Source organism: Anas platyrhynchos, chromosome 3, assembly GCF_047663525.1.
Source record: "Anas platyrhynchos isolate ZD024472 breed Pekin duck chromosome 3, IASCAAS_PekinDuck_T2T, whole genome shotgun sequence".
NCBI classification, from domain to species: Eukaryota; Metazoa; Chordata; class Aves; order Anseriformes; family Anatidae; genus Anas; species Anas platyrhynchos.
In genome coordinates, this window is record NC_092589.1 from 98,501,495 (window position 1) to 98,518,503 (window position 17,009).

The following is a 17,009-nucleotide window of genomic DNA, read 5'->3' on the forward strand; positions in this document are numbered from 1 at the left end:
GCACTAATTTCTTTAAATTTTTGCTTTAAATAAAATTGTTAAAACAAAAATGCTAATCTATTTTTGGTAAAAAAAAAAAAAAAAAAGTGGTGTCAGAATAGTCTTTCATTTTCTCACAACCTAGATAAAATCCCCCATATGATATTTAAAGTATAAATAAAAGGAACATTTTTATCTTACCACTTGGTAGACTAAAAAGGTATTACAACTAAAAGTCACTGAAGGCCTCAAGCAAGAAATTCTTGAAAACAAAAAAAAATATTTAGGTTTTCTTCAGCAGTTGCAACCACTTATGTTATGTGGGAACCACAGGGTCATGGAATCATATGATAATTCAAGTTGGAAGGGACCTTGGAAGGTCTTTGATCCAGACTTAAAAGCAAGGGATCAGACCAGGTTGCTCAGGATTTTAACAAGGACAGACTTGGAAATTTCCAAGGACGCACCATATCTCGGGGTAAAATGCTCCACTGCTGGACTGCTGTCTTGGCGAACAAGTTATTCCTTAAACCTAATTCCAACGTTTTTTTGTTTGTTTTTTGCTTTTGTGCATGTGTGTGGTCACTGACCTTTATCCTCACACCATGCACCTCTGTGAGGAGCTTAGCTTTGCCTCCTAAATAGCCTGACCATAGGCTATAGCCTGCTCAAAACATTTAGTATATGGCAGAAAAATTTGAAAAGACTTATATGGCTTCATGAAATTTCATTCCAAAGTTTTGTATAACAACTTCAGTGAATTTGTAGAGTCTTGATGTGGTTATTTCACAATGATAGCTAGACTCCACCATGCTGCTCTCTTATTTGTCCTCCTCAGAAGAAGATGTGGAGAAGATAAGAAATAAGTCTCATGGGTTGAAATAAAGAGCAGTTTGATTAACTGAAAAGAAAAAAACAAGCAAAGGCCATGTGGAAGCAAAAGGAGAAAAAAATTATTCTCTGCTTCCCATCAGCAAGAGATGTTGAGCCATGTTTTGGGATGCAGGGCCCCAATGCACGTAGTGGTTGCCTGGTGTACTGGGTCTGGCTGGAATGTTAACTTTCCCTGCAGCAGCCCATATAGTGCTGTGCTCTGCACTTGTAGCTGGAACAGCAGTGTTATCACACCAGTATTGTGTCTACTGCTGAGCGGTGCTGGTACAGCATCAGGCCTCTCTCTAACCCTCCTAGGGGGTGGGCAAAAAGTGAGAAGAGAAACATCACCAGGGCAGCTGACTAAACCAACCAAAGGGATATTCCATACCATGTGATGTCACACTCAGCAATAAAAGGTGGAAACAGGAGGAAGAGAGAAGGGGTGGTCTCTCATTGTGAAAACATCAGTCCTCCTCCCGAACACTGGCTACGTGTGTTGAGGCCCTGCTTCAAGGACGTGGTCAATCATCGCTCATTTGTGGGAAGTAGAGAGTAATTTCTTTCCTCTGCACTTCCACATAGCCTTCATTTGTTTTATTTCTTTGTTTTCCTCCTTTTTTTTTTTTTTATTTTCCCTTTCCCCCTCCCCTTTTTATTTCCCTTTAGTTAAATTGTTTAGTTCATAATAATCTTTCTTTAATTATTATAATTATTTCCCTTTAATTAAATTATCCTTATCTCAACCCAGGAGTTGTCCTTTGCTTTACTTCTCCTCCTCATCTAAGGAGGAGGAGTGAGAGAGCGGTTGTGGTGTTTAGCTGCCCAGCATGGTAAAACCACCACACCTGGAAAAGACAGACACTTGAATAATGAGATTCCGTCACTTCTTCTTCCCCTTTTCTAACTTTTTTTGCTGTGTGACATCATATGGCATGGAATATCATTTTTGTCAGTTTAAGTCAGCTGCCATGGTGATGTCACCTCCCCACCTCTTTCTCAACCCCAGCCTACGTACTTTTGGGGAGTGGAGGGAGGGTATTTGGAAAGACAGCCTTGATGGTGTCTATTGCCAGCACTGTTCAGCAATAAAAAAAAACGTCAGCGTGATACCAGTGATGTTCTAGCTACAAGTGCAGAGCACAGCACTGCATGGGGTGTTGTGCAGAAAGTTAACTCCATCCCAGCCAGACCCAGTACACTTCAACAAATATCTGTTCACAGTTAAATCATTTTTTTATTATCTCAAATTCTGCATTAAATTTAAACAAAATCCCTAACGTCAGAAGTTGCCTACTCATTTTTTTCCTATCAGTGTAATGGTTTAGGCTGGTAGGTAGGTAAGCACCGTACAGCCATGTGTTCACTTATTCATGTGGGTTGGGGGAGAGTATTAAAAAAAATAAAAGTAAAACCAGTGGGTTGAGATAACAATGGTAATTTGACAGAAAAGAAGGGGAAATTAATAATAGTAATATACAAAATAAATAATGTATAATAAAATTGCTTACCACCCGCTGAGCGATGACCAGCCAATCCCTGAGAATTGACCACACCTTTGCACAACTCTCCCCAGTTTTTATTATTCCAAATGATGTCATAATGTATAGAATATCCCTTTGTCAGTTGGGGTCAGCTGTCCAGGTTCTGTTCCCTCCCTGCTTCTCGTGCACCCCCAGACTCCTTACTGGAAAGGCAGTATGAGAAGCTGAAAAGTCCTCGCTTCTGTGTAAGCACTGCTCTGCAACAACTAAAACAACAGTGTGTAATCAGCAATTTTATTTTATTTTTTATTTTTTTCTAAATCTAAACCACAACATCATACCAGACAATATAAAGAAAAGTAGCACTATCTCAGCCCAAACAAGGATAACCAGTTAGGATGGGAGCAAGTGCAGTGGCACCTTATTACATGAGTCCTGGAAACCAGGTTTGCATGTCCTTGAAAAGTCACTGCTTAATACCAAGGAATTCAGAATAGTTTTATGTTTTAGGTAGTAACTTATTGGCGTGCTTGGTTTCCTTTATAATTTTCTCCAACACCTAGAACAAGAATTCATTAAAGTATTTTAAATGCTCAGTATTCAGTAAGGCTTTCATTTGGCAATACCTCTTATTTCATTTTCCTTTAGCTGTTATGAGATTTTCTAAATAAAACTTCTTGTTTGACAGTCTTTTAGATGATAATAAAGATGGTAATAACTTGCCTTTCTGTGAAAATGAGAAAATGTTACAGTAGAAAATATTAGACTATAGGTCTTGAAAGGTCATCTAGTTCCTGCCCTGAGGCAGAATCAGCTCTTCCCAATGGTAAGCTGAGAAGGTCAAAAGCTGTTTTTATTGCTGTCCTGGTTGAATTCAGATCTTCTTATGCTCAAGATGAAATAATACAAATTACACAGAAGTCTGCAGAAAAGAACAGCATGCACAACAGGCAGTTTGAGCTGCTCCTCTAAGACCCTCCAAACTCACAGAAACATCTGACTGTATAAGAGACTGCTTTTTAGCTGCTCTTTCCCTGTGGCTCACAGCAGCTCTGTGATAAAGATAGTCTTGCTTCACTAAACTGGTTTTCTTTATCAAAGGTAAAAAAAAAAAAAAAAAAAAAAAAGACAGAAACAGAAAGGTAGAAAACAATAAAGTAGAGAAACAAAGCACATAAAAATGTTTGTAACAACATGAAGACAATTTTTATGCTCTAAATTATGTCCAAGATCTTGTCAAAGCCAGTGAAGACAGCAATATATGTATGAATAGTGTGCCTTTGCTTTTATTCAGGGTGTTTGTGAGACCAAGGATGCTGAAGATCAAATAACTGAGATGACTGAGTGAGTGGAGAGTGAAAGGACTGAGGTGAGCTACCAGCTTTCCCCATAAAGACACTTTTTAAAGACTTCATAAAGGAGCAAGAGATGAAAAAGCTCTGCATCTTGGTATTTTATTGAAAGTGCATTCTGGGGAAATTTTTAACATATCACTTTTAGGTACACTGATTTTTGCTCCCCTATTTTTCAGATTTATGATAATATTTCAGCTTAGCCATTTTTTTATCAGATTTTTTTTTCTACTATTATTATTTTCTATTTCTGTTTTGACTATTACAATTTCTTGTAAAAAGCAAAGTTATACTTTTATTACTGTGATCTTTGTACTTTTCATTTTAAAGTTACTTTTATGAACATCAACAAGAATATTCAGAACTGTGGTGAAAAAAATAGACTTTATTATTGTTAACTAAAACAGATTATATAAAGGCTTAGCTTGAGTTATAAAACTCAAAGTATCAATGACAAATTAAAGTAAGAGCAAATGGAGAAATGCTATATGTATTCAGTAAATTGTGCGAAGCAGTATATAAAAACCGTCACATGCTTAAAGCTTCATTTAAGGTTTCCTTTTTGAAAATGATGTCTTACTGCAAAATTTTCATGTGAGAGAAACAGCAATCTTTACTTATCCTCATGTGTATGTAGAAAATCACTAACAATCAGTGACAATGTAGACAATCACATACTTAAAGATATAAACATCATTGATACATTGCAAGACAAATCATAATCCCTTTCATTACCTCGTTTTTTTAAATGTGTCAATAACTGCTATTAAATAAACCTTAATGCAATCTTAAAGTTAGGAGACAGCAGTAGATGTGGTCTCTCATAAATATGTCCAAGGTGTCCTTAATCATATTACTGTGTGTCTTCTCTAGATGTTGATCCCCGTCACCTGATCTACTTAAAAAGGTATAATACAGTCATCACACATGCCACTATTAGTATTTTAGTCTCAAACTGTTCTAGGACATTTTAAACTCACCACTGACTACAGTGACAGAGCCCAGCTCTAGAGGGAAGAACTGACAGTGGCGTTTAGTTTCTGCTGCTACCAGAATGTTTAGAGTATAAAGTTTAAAGTAATAACATCCAATTAGAAAGCAAGAGGAAAATCATGCAGAATTAATTCCTGATATTGAAAAATCATTTTACTATTTTCAGATAGAACAGAATATTTTATTACTAGAATTACTGACTTTGCAATACCTACTGAATAGCAACTCATTATTAACAAGGTTAATATTAAATCTCAGATACATAAAATGAGGATTAAAAGATAAAAACATGGTTGGTAGGGTTGTTGTCATGATTTTTGTGGTATCATAAGTGTGTTGTTTCTACACTTTTCCATTTCCTCCTAAAGCATGAAGTATATAATCAAAGAAAACCCAGTGTATGCAATGGTGTGATCTAAAGAGCTACAGAAAACTGTTCATGGAAGAGATGTCTTTGATTAGGACAGCCCCCCAAATAATTTATTATTCTTTTTACACATTTTACATATTACGTAATTCCTTTCTCAAGTTTTAGATTTGAGAATTTCCCCTTCCAGATTACCACAAGGATAATGAGAGACAAACACCAAGTAGGTTTCCTCCTCTTATCTATCAGTCCGATATATATATATGGACTATATATAGTCCGATGCAAGAATTTATCCCAGTGTGTGGTGACATGATCTGAGAGGCAATCAATGTTCAAAATTTGCTTCAAAACAAACAAACCAGCCAAAGAAAAACACAAGTCACTAATCTTTCACATAGTCAAGGAAAATGCTGAAAAGATTCACTAATAGTAATTTTAAAATTAGCTGTCCCCCAAAAAACTTGAATGGAAAGATCTGTAAGAGATTTCTGGCCCACTAGTGTTAACAGAAGAAAGGAAGCTATTGAGTCAATACTCAAAATAATATAAAAACAAAACAAACAAAACAAAAGGCTCTGACCTACTAGCTAGAAGTTGACTAATTTGAATTAAATCCTTATGGAAATAAAGGGAAATTGATAAAGAATTAAATAATTAAAGGAAGAGTTTAATTTGAATGTTTTATAGATCTTGTCAAACATACTTGTTTTCATTGTATGACAAAATTAAAAATTGGTTACTGAAAAGATATAACGCACTTAAGCTTTCAGAATACAATCAATCTTATCTTTACATGTTATCATGATTAAGAATTATTTTAAGTATCAATGAAGAACATGTTCAAATAGTTTTCAAATTCGATAGTGTACAGTTCATGTAATGCCCTACCATTTCTGATAGCGTCTCACTAATATTGATGATTAAAGTTATTATTGATATTATCTTACTATTATTGATGACTAATATACCTGATAAAGTTCAGCTGTAGTATAAATTATTTGAAATAAATATGACATAAATATCTGATGATGCTTTCAGAAAATATAGGTATTATTGGAAAAATAAAAGGTAAAGGACAGCCAAAACGTATTAACTGCCCAGTGGTTCAGCCATAAATTGTGGGCACTGCTAAATGAGGTGGGTGCCTTGGTGACAGCAGATACAGAGAAGGCAGTTACTGAATGCCTTCTTTGCTTCTGTCTTCACTACTAAGACTAGCCCCCGTGTACTACCAAGCCTGGAAACGAGAGAGAAAACCTGGAGAAAGGAAGACTTTCCCCTGGTTGAAAAGTGTTGGGTCCGAGGTTATTTAGGAAAGCTAGACACCCACAAATCTATGGGCCCCAATGGAATGCATCCGAGGGTGCTGAGGTTTATTTTTTATTTTATATTTTTCACTGCTATGAATGCTTAAATGTCTTTATTTCTGCTTTCTAGGTGTGCAAGAGATCTCACTGTGAAATGCTAGCTCTCTGGCTATGTAAATGCCTATGTTTCTTCCTACTTTTATGTAATATAGAGCCTTAACTTGTTTAAAATGCTTTGGGCTAAGGTGCTTGCATCTGGAGTGTTCAGTAGCTCAGTTGTACCAGGCAGATGAGATGTTCTGTCTGTGCAAAGCAGACACAAGGGAAACATTTCAAAAAGGTTTGCTACATAAAGTCCTTCAAGCCTGCTTTCAAAAGCAGTTTGCACTTCTTCAGTGCTTGTTGTCACATCCCTACTGGAACACAAAATGCCTGTGGGAACTGTGTGAAAATATGGAGCTCTTTTTCCTTTACAAACATATCTATTCACATAAAATTAAGTCCATGGAGTGTTACTACGTACCGTAGTCAACAGTTTAACCACAATAGTCAAACAGACTCTGTATGCGTCCTTCTATTAGCCAAGGATTTATATTTGTTTTGGAATAAGACTTGATTAACGTTCACTTTCCCTAAGCATGCATTCAGAACAAGTTAGGATCTCAAGCATATCACCAAGAGAAGTTCAGGCAAAGACAGGGCACTGCAGTCAGCCTAAGATGCTGCAGAAGGTCAGCCACAGACAATGCCAAGCATGTTACAGCTCAGCCCACAATCTCTATTCCAGGGAAGGTTTTTCTTAAACCTGTTGGAGAGAATAGAACTACACCAAGGTTCAAAACAACAAATTATATATAGATAGATCATGGGGTATGGTACATAAATCCCTGCTTTCAAGCTTTCTTATATCATAATGAAGATATGGTACCACCAAGACCTTCCTAACCATCATCAAACATGCCCTGTCAAAGAAAAAAAAAAAAAAGTTGTAAGCTAAAATAAACAAAAATCCCTCTCTCTGTTGATTTTCTTGACCAAATACCAGCTATTCCTCTCACCTGAAATATGAGTTAACAAGTTAACTTGTGTTACAGGGGCAATTTGACCAACTACTCAGTACACAGGGGTTACATAATGCAGAACTTATGTGAAGAACCATGGAATGAAGTTGAATAAAGAGGAGGAAGGAGGAAAAAATAGAAAAAAAAAAAAAAAAAAAAAAAGAAGTGGAAAAGAATTATTAAGAGGACAATATATTCTTCTGAACTGTAGCTTCATTCCAATTTATCATTCAGAAATTCTTTTGGCATAAGGGTATACAACTCCTCCCTTACTACCTGGAAGAAATTATCACAGACCTTGTGGATATTCTGTTTATCTGGATAGCAGCGTAGGACATATCTAAGGCAAATTAACTTTATTTTTTATTAAATTACATGGAGGTAAAAAAGTAAATATTTTAATTGTCACATGCACTGAAGAAAGGGAGAACAAAATCAAAATTGCAATGTGATGAATAATATGCTTCCATTAACTATTTTTATAGGAAATTTAGAGATACATACATATATATATATATATATATCATGATATAGGGAATTGGAGATTTATATTTTTATAATGTTTTTTTTGGACAGAATTTCTCCATATTAAGCAGTGAATTCTACAATGCAAATTGAGAATTTTAAGACACTGTATCCCACACTGCCTTTCACTATAGTATGTAGTGCAACCTAAAATAAAAAGCTTGCTGATTTCAGAGAGAGAGGGAGAGAGAGAGAAAAGGCTCTAATCACCAGCAAATTACGGTTTCACACATAAAATAAATAATAAGAAAGAACCACAGACTTGGTGGTAGATGCAGTGGATGAAAATCCACTTTGTATGCCATACAGGGCATCCTGGATGGTCATAAATGTCTTTTTCTATCCAAAAATCTATGTGCAAAAATAAAGATAGCTCATTAACTGAATACACTGACATTTCCAGACAGAACAATATACATGTGACAATGGTTATTATATTAGGCCAGGACACAGATCACCTCTTCATTTACTCTGTAAAATAGGATTTTCAGAAATTTTTCCTTTTCCAAACATTACAGTGGTGAATGTGAGTGATATGAAAACAAGGTGAAAAGCTTTCAAAGGTTATGGATCTAAACATAAATAGATATTCTATTAAATAGACATGAATACATATTCCTTTATTTATTTATTTATTTTGAGGGAGGGGGGAAATTTTCAACTGCTTACATTGTACTTAAATAAAACTGTAAGTCTACATCTCTTCTCTTGCATTACAGATTATCTACTCTAATCCCCCTGCTCCCCCTAGATTTTTCATCTTTCACAAAGAGAAAAATATTTTATATTAAATTTTTCTGTTCCCTCTGTCAGGTGTGTCCTGACACCAGAATATCTTCATCAGATGCTCCTCAGACAAATCTGTTTCATGACCACATTCCTGGGGTCCAGAAGTGGAAAACCAGTTTGCCTGCAGCAGGAACCATCTCCCTGCATATCCCATTAAAACAATTAATCAAACTTGAATGATTTTTCCATGATAGAATGCAGGAATTTCTCCCATCATCTTTTGTGGTTCAGAAGGAAAGAAAAACACACAAGGTGTGACAGTCATACATTCTGAACACCTAATAAACACAAACCACAGCAGGACATAAACATCAAATCATTCCAAATCATCATCAAAACAGCTTACATTTGTGACTTGCATTTCATCCTCAAAGATGGATTCTTCTGCTATCAGACAGGTGCTATTAAACACTGCCACCACCAGAGCAACACACAGACTACATGGATAACTGTCCTAACTGAAACCAGGACACAGCCTCTGAGCCATACAGACATATCTCTGATGGAGTCCAGTGTGAAAAGGGGGAGGGAAATCTTTGAGATGTCCTCAGGAAAAGGACATAACATCAACACTGAAGGTTAGCCTTACCACTTAGATCTGATTTCTTGCACTAGTTCAATGCACTCAATCTCTGATGAGACAAGGTGCAACCACACTCACATCAGGGCAACCCCCAGGCTGCCCAGGAAGGGAATGTGGTGTTCTTATCAATGCAAAACAGGCTTTCCAGCTTTCTCCATTTTGTCTTTTGTATTATGGAGGAGTGCCTGATGCCTCTTAAATACTTTTTGAAAAAACACAACAGAATGTCTTATGTTTTGAGAAGATAAATTTTGATGAAGACAACCCAAATCACAAATATGATATCAAAAATATGGGCAGCATTCATCAATTATGAAAAAGTGCTATCTTCATTTTCTCATTTGGTGAAGATAGTTTGGACTTGGCAAAGTGTTACTTTGGTTAACTCTTTAACATGTTTGTTAACTGTTTAACATATTTGGTTAACCTGTTAACTTTTATTTTTGGCTTTCTGGTTTCCACAAATCAAATACTCTGTACTTGATGTGCTCTAAAGTAAAAGTACAACACAGTTGCTAAAAAGTTGGCATTACTGTTCATTTTGCTTACTGCTTTTCTTTCAAGATTTGAAACACATGCACCCATCTCCCTGACCTCAACTATAATATCTGTTTGTAGTTGCAGTGGGTGGTTGCAAAGCTGTAGGAGGACTTCCAGAAGAGAGCCCTCCCAACACTGGCAACACACTGATGGACTTTCAGGAGAATGTCTCCTTGAAAGAAAAAATGGCTCTCTACCAGGCTGCTGTGTCCAAGGCAGAGAGCACCAACTGCTTTTCCAATGTAAGATACCAATGTCTCTTTATCTTCTTAATTCTACCTTTACTTTGCACAGGGACAGATCATAACTGTCATTATTTCTACAAGCAAGCTATCAGATGGATCATAGAGTGGATCAAAATTTAAATCCAAAACTAGGAAATCTACTTAGCAAACATAGTTATCCATCAGTCTCTGTTTCTACCAGATGAGATTTGTCGTGCTATATGCCTTTTGTCTTTTGGGCAATCCCCATTATTTCATGGAAGTACTCTTCCCTTTAGTCCACCTTTGCCTGAACTTCATGTATGAAGACCATAAGCAGGAAAGAGATAAGCATCATGGTTATCCTATTCGCTCACGATGACAAAACAAGGCAGTTTCTTTATCACAACAACTATTCTCTATCACCAAATAATAAAATCACATTCAGGAGAGCAATGAATTTAGAACTCTTGCTGCTCAAACTGAAGAATTTGAAATTACCACATCATAAAACAGTTCAGGTATGGGTGCTCAGGTATCCTAGAAGCCACCTAGGGGAAGCAGCGACCAGCCACACTCACCTTCTGAGTCCAGGTGCAGGCAATTCCTGTTTACCGGCTTCTTTATTTCCTAATTGCCCTTGTGTACTCAGATCAGATTTCTGCAGTTCTTCGGGCCAAGAAGGTTCCAATGTCCTCTTCTTGATGCTGCCAACAATACTGCCATTAGCTCTCTCTCCCCAAAAGGAACGACTGTAGGAAGCCTGACCCAACAGAACCATATTAAGAATATATGAACTGCTTCGTTTATGCTCTAGAGCACTTTGCCCTTTCTCATTGAAATGCATGCTACATCTTACTGCAAATGGAAAACACCTGGCCTTATTTGATCACATGACTTCAGAGGAAATCAAGTCCTGCACTGTGTCTGGTGGCCTGGCTGTAGTGAGGAAACAGTTTGAGAATGGGCAGATGACCCCTTCAAGGACTACCTTTTCTTGCTCCAAGCACCAGCTCAAATCTTCAAAGGTAAAAATGATATTTTTAATACTAACACATTAGGTCTACCTTGCTGAAGAGCTCAAGGGAAAAATGCTATTATTTGCCTTATTTTGGGATTCACCATCCCTGGAAGTGTTCAAGGAAAGGCTGGACTTGGTGCTTAGGGATATGGTTTAGTGGGTGTCAATGGTGGTGCGGGGATGGTTGGACCAGATGATCTTGGAGGTCTTTTCCAACCTTAGTGATTCTATGATACTGTGATCCCCTACGATTCTCCTTAAACAGAGTAGACATGGGAAAATTTGCAACCCATTTTCTTTTCAGCTTCCTAGGGTGTTAACTCTATACCTTCTCATGTTGTGTGGCTCTCTCAGCTGTTACACAGACACAGCTTGCACAAGTACGTCGTGCTCTGACTTGCCCTCCTCGAACCTAGCCTAACTTTGTCCAAATTTCTTGGTACATGGGATCCTTGTGGCACTTGTAACCCATTAAATCATCACAATACACTGCCATAAAGGAACTGTTTGGGCCTACGCCTCTTAATGTAGAATTGTTTTGTGATGTCCCTTCACAGGCAGAAACAAAAATCCAGATTACTGTTAGCAGTACCAGGGAAGCTGAGTTTAGTAGAACAACCTCCAAAAAGGCCTAGTGGAAGCCTTTCAAACTCAAGAGGTAACTTTATCAATTAATAATTATGTCATTTGGCACGTATACTGAGATGCTGATCCTTATTTGCTTTGCCTCTTACTCCAGCACTACTTGGTACAACAAGATCTTGATATTCTGCCAATAGCCGCCCTCTTTTGGCAGTGCATAACGATGGTTTTAGGATGGTGTCCCATACAGTGTTGTTTGAATGTGGTAATGAATGAGGTTTTCCATTCATATTTCTCTGTGATGTTTCGAAGACAGCAGCAGAAATATGGAAAATTCTTACATGTTGCTCTAAATCCTGACGTAAATTGAAGGGCTCGTGCACAGGTTTCTCTTGGGGAGCAAGTAGTATTTAGTAGGGTCTGTAATTCAGCAAGTACTTCTACTATGTCACAAACACAATTAAAAATAGAACTCAAACACTTGTGCTTTTCCTTTCCTTCTCTGATGAAGGCAGCCTCTTCTTTCCTTGTTTTCAGTCCCCAAAAGTCTATGTTTTCTGTCATCAGTTTCTCAGATGCACAGAAACTGTCAACCTAAGGAAAAGTGAAGACAAAAGTCAAAAAGGTGAGGGTTATCTGGACCAGGCAATTCAACTGGCACAGATGAGAGAAGCACTACCCCAGCCCAAAAGCACAATGTCATCTGCTGCTTCCAAAACGAAAGCCATTAATTTGATCATTAAGAAACATGCACACTCTGTAAGATGGCCACATCATCAAGGAGCTGCTGGTCTGCCAGTCCCAAATGTCTTTGAAGGAGAAAATCTAAGGTGTCAAAGAGGTGAAATCTGTTCAGAGGAGATGTTCCCTAAGCCTATGGAGCCACAGATGAGGGAGCCACTCAGACAGCCCAAAAGCAAAATCAATTCTGTGGCTTCCATAATTAAGGCTATCAATGAAATCTGCAGAAATCAAAAACATTCTCAAAGACATCCAAAGCGGGAAAGAGCTACTTTTCTGGCGGAGAGTGTGCAAGGGTTCAAAACTATAAAATCCAACATAAAGAACAAAGACACCAGCTTCACAGTCTGTGTGCTATGCAGTAATGCACAACAAGTTTAAAATAAAGAGATGAAATTATTTAAAACTAAAAGACTTGTCTAAACTTTTTCTGTCTGTCTCTCTTATTAGGAGTCTCAGCAGTCTTCCGCCATCTTTCTTTGGCAAGGACATGTCTGAAAAGAAAAACTAAAAATCACAATTGGGGAAGAGCTCTGGATCTCCAAAGTACCAATCTGCAGGTCTTGTATGCAGGCTACCATTATGTCCGGATAACAACAATCTGCTGCCCAGGAAGATTAATCTTGGAATTCAGTAGGCACTGTAATACTATGCTCCTCAGAAAATCAGGACATTTGTGATCTGCTTTTCATCCATGGCTTCTTCTGCCATCAGACAGATGCTATTAAACTCTGCCACCACCAGAGCAACATGCAGACTACATGGATACATAGTTGAGACCAGGGGGAAAGGGGGCCACTGTAGAACAATTAATCCAATTGTAAGGTACATAGACCCTGGCTCAGGTTGCTTCCAGTCAGTAGAAAACTACCTGTTACTCCTCAACATCAGAAACTCTGTTTGCAGATGTTAGAACGAACCAAACATTCCAACCTCCTGGCTCCTGCCCCAACAAGAGTCCATCTCCAAGCTCTGGGGAAGTACTAGCTCCTAGAAAAACCGGGTGCACAGGACGGCAAGAGCGCGAGCACAAATGGTATGTGAGCATGCATGAGTGAAGGGTGCCCTTTGTTGAGGGCATAACTTCAAATTGTCTTATTGAGGACAGGCTCCCTTCTTATACCATTCACTCTACAGCACTACCTTTCCACTAACTGTTCATTGGTCAACAACTTTGCCCGGCAACAGCAAACAGCTAGCAACTTCCATGTCTTAACAGCTGGAGAACAAGCAGTCTGAGACAGCAAGGCGTCTCCTGAATCACTCTTCTTTGTTCCTTCTAAACTCTTTACATTCCTTGTGGCCTCGTTGTTAGGAGTTGATGTTATCACCAACCATGGGGCTTGTCGACCCCCATGGCCACACTCCCACAGTTGTTCACTGTGTTCCCATGGTCCTTCTCTGCAGAATTCCTCTCCAGCAGGTCAGCCCCTCACCTGTATAATGGTTATTCCTCCCCAGGTGCAAGACTATGCTTGCTCTTGTTGAACCTTAACCGGTTCCTCTATGCCCAACTCTCCAGCCTGTCAAGGTCTTGGTAAATAGCAGCACATACTTCCGGTGTGTCAGCTAGTCCTTCCAGCTTGGTATCATCAGCAAACTTGCTGAGGGTGGACTCTTCCTTCGTTCAGATCATTGATGAAGATACTGAACAAAACTGGATGCAGTACCAACCCCTGGGGAGCACTGCTAGTTACATGCCTCCAACTAGACTCTGCACCACTGGTCACAACTCTCTGAGCTCTGCCAGTCAGCCAGTTCTCAATCCATCTCACTGTCTCCACGTTTATCTGACACCTTCTAAGCTTCATTACAAGGATGTCGTGGGAGACAGTGTCAAAAGCCTTGCTGAAGTCAATACACAAGTTATACAGAATCTGCTATTCTCCCCTCATCTACCCAAACAGCGATGACATCATAGAAGGTTATGAGGTTGATTAAGCATGATTTTGCCTTGGTGAATCCATGTTGACTAGTCCTGATAACCTTCTTCTCTTCCAATTGCTTGGAGATGGCAACCAGAACAAGTTGTTTCATCATCTTTCCAGGGACAGAGATGAAGTGGACTGGCCTGTAGTTGCCTGAATTCTCCTTGTTGTTTGAATACAGATGTGTTTTATCAGCCATGCTGACATTAGTAAATAAAATGGACTGGATACTATTCCCTAGACCAGAAGCCAGCAGAGAGGGCATGGTTTGCTTCTGCAAATTATGAGTGAACTCTGCTCCTCTCCTGAGTGGGACAGCTACATTCCATGTACAATTTTGCTGCTACAGAGATAGCCAATCTCAGCTGAAACTCTTCTGAGACCATGGTAATAGTTTATAGTATACACAATTATGTGTAGGTGTTTGGGTCCAGGTCCTGACCTTGATCAAATTACAAAAGGAAGCTGGTATACATAAGTCATTGTGTCTAGTCATGCTAGCCAACAGGGAGATAGCTGTGGGGCTATTTTTTATTTTTAAGCTGTTTTCTAACAGATGAAAAAGGAAAATTTAGTTCTATTATTAGCTAGGAAAGTATTTGAGTTACATTACCTGAGTATCGAGTTAGTGAAATTCCTATTCCCTGCAGTTTATTTTGCACCTGTGATCTCTCTAGAGGACAAAGTTCAACATGTATCCTGAGATACCTCACCATAGTTGTATACAAACTAAAGGGAATTAATAAGCAGTGCAATGATGGTAGTGGAACAAAGAAATGAGTGTGTCTCGTAGTGAGGAAAAGGAAAGGAACGGAATGGAAAGGAACAACTATTAAGTCAAAATCAAAAGTCAAAAAGTTAAAAGTCAAAAGTCAAAAATGTTAATATACTGTCAAATTGCTGTGATGGGACTCTGGCCAGATCCAACATGAGAAGAAAATATTTTCCCTAATTTACTTTTCTTCAATCTTTTGGGATAAAGCCAGAAAGATTCTGATGTAGCAAAGACCCCCAGCAACATGATAAAAGAAGGTGTAATACAAACATGGAGTGGCACCAGAGGCCCTGAAGGTAAACACAAGCTGAAAATGATGTCACTGGTCACTATAGGAATGAAACCTTGAAAGCAGAGTTGAACCAAGCTTAGTGCACAACAAGGAGGAAAAAACAAACAAACAAAAATAAAAACACGTGCCAAGATATATAAATCATTCTGTATAGAGAGCATAGCAAGGAGGTATGAAGGCACGTAAAGATCTTACTTGAATGAGGCAAAATAAGATTAGAGAAGGAAGATTTCTTTCAATATTTCTATTCTAGGCTAAGGATTATGAGCTGATTGAAGTTGTTACTTAAATGTTAGTGGGTGCATCATCACCTTTGCAATGTTTATCTTCTAAACATGTGTACATGTTTATCTTCTGCGGAGAAATGTTCTGTTTTTATTTGCCTTTCACTGCATGTTGCTATTGCAGCTTAGCTATTACATGCAAAGTATTATTTTTTATTCTGTTACTGGGTTTAGTAAATTAGAGTTTTAAAAAGACGTGGGAATGTTAGGTGAGTGGTAGGTATGTGTATACCTACCTTATATATGCATTTTTACTAAAACCTTCCCAGATGACAAAGTGATAATCGATAATGCAGCACTGGACTAGATTAAAAAAAAAAAAAAAAAAAAAGTAAAAGAACAAAGCAAAAAAAGCAACTCTGAAGGCTTTCAATCTTCAAAGTCAGATTTTTTTTTTCAGAATAAAAAAGAATGTTTTAGAGCATGATGCATGTTTAAATATTGAAAAATATTTTTTTAAATACAATTGAAATTAAATATTTGCAAATCTGCTGTGGAGAGAATCTCCATGTTGACTGAGGCTGCCATCATAGGTCAGGCTCTCTGCAGCCCAACATTGTCCCTCTGCTCTCTCTGTTCTGCGCTGAAGGGCTTCCTGGCTGAATATATCACTTCAGTGAAAAACTGTGTATCCAGACCATTTGATCTGTGGTGCAGCTGCTGCAGAAATGTAAACAGATAGCAGCCAGCTCTAATACCCAACTACATCCTCTTCAAAAGTATATACAATTCATTGTCTCTTCGATAAGGTGTAGACACTTGAATTATAACAGTTATATCAATTTTCACAGCTGACAAAAGTAATTCTTCTCTGTGTTGGTTATAGAAATGCATATCTTCCTACTAAAAAAAGGCAAAGATGGTAGCCACATGGGAGGCCCTTTTTTTTGTCTAGAAAGGCAATTACAATGTAAATTATGAGTCATCTGATGTCAAGCTTACCTCTAAAAAGCTTGGAATCAACATTATTGCTGAGTCCACTGACTGGACAGTGAACGGCAAAAAACAGCCTATGTTCTAATTTGATTCACTGTCTGCACTGAAGGGTAGGCTGGCTGATTCAGGTTACACAGGTTTTGCAAGGTAGTTTTGGTGGTAATGGTCAGATCATTATAATAACCAGCAGTTTCAAACTGCATACGTTTTCTCTCTTTTTTTTTTTTTTCATATTTTCACTAGACAAATATGTTTCACTTATGAGGTGTTAGATTAGCTTGATTTTCAATACTTCACGTAATGCAGCTGTAGTGGGTTTACGTGGCAAGGTTTTGGTAGCAGGGGGCCATAGGGGTGGTTTCTGTGAGAAGGATCTAGAAGCTGCCCCATG

General features: G+C 38.0%; 2 long non-coding RNA genes across 2 annotated transcripts; both read left to right on the plus strand.

Annotated features, from left to right (window-relative positions):
- Positions 1-2,492: 2,492 nt before the first annotated feature.
- LOC140002030 (uncharacterized) lies at positions 2,493-8,875 on the plus strand. The gene is made up of 5 exons (XR_011807884.1): positions 2,493-2,581; positions 3,631-3,705; positions 4,562-4,595; positions 6,489-6,531; positions 8,758-8,875. It is a non-coding gene; the product is annotated as an uncharacterized lncRNA (long non-coding RNA).
- A 1,803-nt stretch (positions 8,876-10,678) lies between these two features.
- LOC110352156 (uncharacterized) lies at positions 10,679-14,030 on the plus strand. The gene is made up of 3 exons (XR_002400675.4): positions 10,679-11,087; positions 11,638-11,738; positions 12,854-14,030. It is a non-coding gene; the product is annotated as an uncharacterized lncRNA (long non-coding RNA).
- Positions 14,031-17,009: the final 2,979 nt, after the last annotated feature.